Source organism: Amblyomma maculatum, chromosome 6, assembly GCF_055883805.1.
Source record: "Amblyomma maculatum isolate TAMU_Amacu chromosome 6, ASM5588380v1, whole genome shotgun sequence".
Taxonomy (NCBI): domain Eukaryota; kingdom Metazoa; phylum Arthropoda; class Arachnida; order Ixodida; family Ixodidae; genus Amblyomma; species Amblyomma maculatum.
In genome coordinates, this window is record NC_139349.1 from 140,782,731 (window position 1) to 140,788,236 (window position 5,506).

The 5,506-nt window shown below is 50.4% G+C and overlaps 1 pseudogene; it reads right to left on the reverse strand.

The window, feature by feature from the left end:
* Positions 1-3,041: 3,041 nt before the first annotated feature.
* On the reverse strand, positions 3,042-5,144 carry LOC146186898 (uncharacterized; annotated as a pseudogene).
* Positions 5,145-5,506: the final 362 nt, after the last annotated feature.

Genomic DNA, 5,506 nt, shown 5'->3' on the forward strand with positions numbered 1-5,506 from the left:
TCAAAGATGAAATACTTAAAAATATGGATAGCAAACAATTCACTGCAGGCTTATTCATTGACCTCAGGAAAGCATTTGACTGCTTAAACCATACTATATTACTCTCAAAGTTGCAAGATTACGGCATACGTGGTGTTGCTCTTGATCTTATCACAAGTTATCTCTCACACAAAAACAGTGTGTAAAAGTTGGTTACCTGACGTCTTCGAGTACAACGGTACAACATGGTGTACCTCAGGGATCGATTGTGGTACCTTTGTTGTTCATTTTGTATATTATTACGGTGCGCAATACCGAGATGACGACGACGCGCTGGTGTGTTGTTGTGAAGAAGACGACACTCAGGCTAAGCTGGGTTCCAATATATTTTGCTAATTTCTACTCTCGTCTTTCATATTGCATTTTAGTTTGGGGAGTTACAACCATCCATAATTATAACTAGAGCGACTATAAAAAAATGTGCTATGAATTCTTGAAAACTTTTATGGAAACCCTAGCCAGCTATCTACTGATCCCTTGTTTACTAAACATAATAATCTTAAATCAACAAAATTATATGATTACAAACTGCCTCTATATATGCATAAATTTACCCTTCCCAATGGTACACACCGTCCTTTCAATGCTTACAGATTACGTAGGGAATTAAAATCAGTACCACATACACAAACTAATTATGACCGGGCTACTCGTGAATACCGCATACCATCACTTTCTAGTAAACGTAAAGCCCACATTGACTGTACTGCCCCGCTTAACACATTTAGACACGAATTAACAAATTTTATGATGAGGCAATGAATATTACTGCGATGTTGTTTCATATTGATATCTGATATCTGATGTGTACATGATCCTTTAGGAAGTGTAAGCACTGCTTTTGCTCTCATGTTGATATCCATTTTTGATTGTGCTGTGAAATCCACTGCGAGATGCTACCTGTAGGCCCTCAGTGCCCAGTCAAGCTGTCTGTGACAGTTGTTTTCCCTGGGGGATCCCCGACTTGTGGGTTGGAAAAATAAAGTGTATTTAGAGTTTCCTAACCGTCTTGGGTGGACGGGGTCAGTGTGGAGGGTGAGGCCCAACGTGGACGCAAGTTCCGCCAACTTACGTCCGCGCGCTTCCTACTTGCGATACCCCCACAGCTGACTGGCAGCGTTAAAGTCGCCCACGATCAGGAGGGGATAGCGACCCGCTACAATTAGCGCGCGGCTGAAGAGGTCCGCGAATGTCACTCACTTGAGTTTGGGAGAGCAGTACACATCGAGTACATGCAATAGGGGGTCCTTGCGGCCGTGTGGTAGTATAGTCACCATTACATAGGAATAATCTAGTTGGAGATCGAGATCCACTAACTTGGCTTTGCATGCTTTGTGTACGAGAAGACAAGACGCGGGATCCTGTTGGAACGTCGTGTAATTTGAAAGTGTGGCGCCCAGGCCTGGCTCCTGGAGGGCAACCACGGCTGGTACAGACTCGAAAGTTTCAAGGCAGAGGCGAAATTGGCCCGCTTAGTGCGGTTCCTAAATCCTCTACAGTTCCATTGTGTTATTAAAGTTGAGATGGCCGAATTGGAGGTGGGAGAACGCCTTTGACTAAGGTGTCTCGCAATGATTAAACATTTTGAGGGGGAGGAGGAGGGAGTCGCTGCCCCTGAGCCAGCTATCTGCGGCACCAAGGGGGGGGGGGGGTGACAGGAGTGGGACAGCTGTCCTCATTGACCGAATTATTAATCCGATGATCGAATTTTGCAGGACGGGATACGTCTTTAATAGGCCCCGACCGACGGAGGTGGCGGGGGCGTCCGAGATGTGTTTTGAGACAACCGCGAGTATGACAGTTATGGCCTTGGTGAAGATCTAGTCCATAGCGGTCACGATCATAGATCGCGTTTTGGAGGATAAGCGCTCCTCCATCGCGGAAATCGCTGTCACGAGGGCAGGCGGCAGCTCCAAGTCGCTCTCTATTGCGTCCGAGTTCTACGGGCTCGTAGCGGCGAATGCCAATTTGGATTCCAAATTTTCAACTTTGTTGAGCAAAATTTCATTCTGTGCCCGGAACACGTCAATTCTTTTTTTTTTCGGCATTGAGCGCGGAGGCGGTGAATAGTGAAGATGGGGTTTGGGGAGAAGAGGAGACGATCCCAGCCAAGTTGCTCACCTGTTGTTTGCCATGTTGGGGCGCTGATACCCGTTAGCCGGCATCGCCATCCATCTTGAGGGCCGGGAAGTGGTGGGTGTCCGTTCCGGCGGGCGGTGGCGCCGGAGCGCCTCATTCTCCCCGGGTGGCGTTTTGAGGTCGGTCGGTGGCGGGAGCACCAGGCGGCGTTCCGCCATCGCCACCTGAAGCCTAATGTCTTGGCTCATTACCAGGTTGCTGGTTTGCTGTGCGATGTCAGTGCACGTTATTATCCCGACCGCCGGCGACTGCGTTTTGATGGAGGCGAAATGAAGTGACGCCCATGTGCTGTGTGATGTCAGTGCACCTTAAGGATCCCCAGGTGATCGAAATTACTCCGGAGCCCTCCACTATGGCACCCCCTTCTCTTTCCGCTTTCACTCCCACCTTCTTCCGTCCCCTACAGTGCGGTTTCTCTCGCATTCTCTATATCTCTTTCCACTTTCACGGCCACCTTCCTCCCTTCCTTTACGGCACGGTTGAGGTGTCCACAGAAACAAGTGAGACAGTTACCGCGCCTTTCCCTTCCTATAAATGAATCAATCAATCAGGTGTCTGCAGAACGTGTGAGAGATACTGCGTCTCTCCTTTCCTGTGAACCAATTATATTTATTAATATTACTTAGCGCGAATGAAAAAGCTGCTTTGATACTTGTTTCGCCTGTAAGGACTGAAGGGCCTCTTGCTTCGAAATCTATGCAAGGAAGATCAAATTTAGACTTTCCGCCTTGCGGTTTGCTTTTCATTGTAGGGTCTAGCGTCCCAGAGCGACTCAGGGGTATATTTTAGAAGGAGGAGGAATCAACATTTATTGTGCCCGAAATAATTCGGTGGTGCATACTTGCAGCAGATGGGGTGGCTCCCTAAATGCAGGACCCATATGTTCCCAGCAGCTCCTGGCCCCTGTCCGTCAGTGCGAGCTGGATGGATAGGGCGGGGCTAGATAACAAGGTCTCCCATCGCTCAAGGGGTTGGGGATTGGGGGTATTGGTGGGAAGGGGAGGAGGGGGGTCTTGAGTTTTTTGCATTCTGCCGCTCCCACCTCCCTCCCTTCCCTGACGGCCCGGTTCAGGTGTGCGCAGAGCAAGTGCGAGAGATACTGTGTCTTTCCCTTCCTGTGAACCAATTAATAATAATAATAATAATAATAAATACATCGAATTTCCCTAGATGACGATATTACGGTGTGGACGGCTCGAGCCGGGTCTGATGCCTGGATAGAGGAAGCTTTGCAGAAAGCGGCAACGACCATGCACGAGTACGCAAAGCCACGCGGACTGAGCTGCGCTCCCCAGAAATCAGAGCTGCTTATGATCCAACCAAAAAATCCAAGACAGAGCTGCCGCCGAACGTAATCGCCACTATCAATGGAACGGCCATCAAGCCAACACAGCAGATTAGAATCCTCGGCCTACTACTTCAGACCGAGGGGAATGCACACGCCGCCCTCACAAAGATCAAGACTGCAACCGAACAGATACTCAGCATGATTAGAAGGGTATCTAACAGAAACCGAGGCCTCGAAGAGGACGATGCCATGCGCCTGATACGCGCGTTCGTCTTGTCGCGGGTTATCTACTCCGCCCCTTATCACCAGCTGACGAAGGCAAATAGGGACACCCTAAACACGATGCTTCGTAAGGCAACAAAGCAAGCACTGGGCATACCCATATACTCGTCCACGCAAAGACCGCTAGACATGTGCGCCCACAACACGGTGGAGGAGCTCATTGAAGCTCACCTCTCTAATCAGAAAATCCGGCTCAGTCACACGAAACATGGACGAGCCGTACTACGCAAGATAGGATGGCTGCTGGGAACATATGGGTCCTGCATTTAGGGAGCCACCCCATCTGGTGCAAGTATGCACCACCGAATTATTTCGGGCACAATAAATGTTGGTTCCTCCTCCTTCTAAAATATACCCCTGAGTCGCTCTGGGACGCTAGACCCTACAATGAAAAGCAAAACGCAAGGCGGAAAGTCTAAATTTGATCTTCCTTGCATAGATTTCGAAGCAAGAGGCCCTTCAGTCCTTACAGGTGCAGGGTGCCTTTTTCTTTTTTGCCAAAACGACAGAACATATCGTGTTCCACAGGATACACGCGGTTCATCAGTACGGGATGCGCAAGCGATCCCGCCTACGCTAGACGAAGGATCGTCTGTTGTTGCCTGATGAGTTTGGGGTGCGGTTCTGGCAGTCTGCATCTTTCCTCTCGGTACATACAGGTTATCTCCCGAAAGCTGGTAACCGGATGCGGGAGCTCTTCCGGCTCATGCTCACCCCGGATTGACATTTCTCGGGCATGGTAGTCTGCGATAGTGTTGCCTTCTACCTGCGAGCAACGTTTTTAGATTAGGGTTGCCTGCGAGTGAGCCGGGACCCACACGAGCTCTATGGCTCTTCCCGGAAGCTTGCACTTGGATAGAATGTCTCGGGACGCGGAGTGGATTACCCATCTGCGGAAGCCTTTGTAGGCTGTCTTTGAGTCGGTGACCACGGTGTCCACGCTCGGCTGTGTGAGTGCGAGGGCCATGGCCGCTTCTTTTGCAACTGCTGGGTCTGTTGTATTTAAAGACGCGCTGACGATCAGCCTGTCTTCTGACGTAACCACCATCGCTGCACGGTCACTGTGATTTTGGAGCGAGGCGTCCGCGTAGAGGACTCTGGGGATCTCTTCCAGCTTCCGGGCTATGGCTTTGGCCCGCGCCGTGCGCCTCTCGTCGTCCTTGCCCGGTGCCATGTTCCGGGGAAGAAGTTTGGCCTGAATGGTCGTCTTCCACTCCTCCGGAAGGGCTTCCTTGAGGGGTACTGGCTCAATCTGCCATCCTATCTTGCGTAGGACGGCTCGTCCATGTTTCGTGTGACTGAGCCGGATTTTCTGATTAGAGAGGTGGGCTTCAATGAGCTCCTCCACCGTGTTGTGGGCGCCCACGTCTAGCGGTATTAGCATGGACGAGTATATGGGTATGCCCAGTGCTTGCTTTGTTCCCTTACGAAGCATCGTGTTTAGGGTGTCCCTATTTGCCTTCGTCGGCTGGAGATAAGGAGCGGAGTAGGTAACCCGCGACAAGACGAACGCGCGTATCAGGCGCATGGCATCGTCCTCTTCGAGGCCTCGGTTTCTGTTAGATACCCTTCTAATCATGCTGAGTATCTGTTCGGTTGCAGTCTTGATCTTTGTGAGGGCGGCGTGTGCATTCTCCTCGGTCTGAAGTAGTAGGCCGAGGATTCTAATCTGCTGTGTTGGCTTGATGGCCGTTCCATCGATGGTGACGATTACGTTCGGCGGCAGCTCTTTCTTGGATTTTTCCGGTTGGATCATAA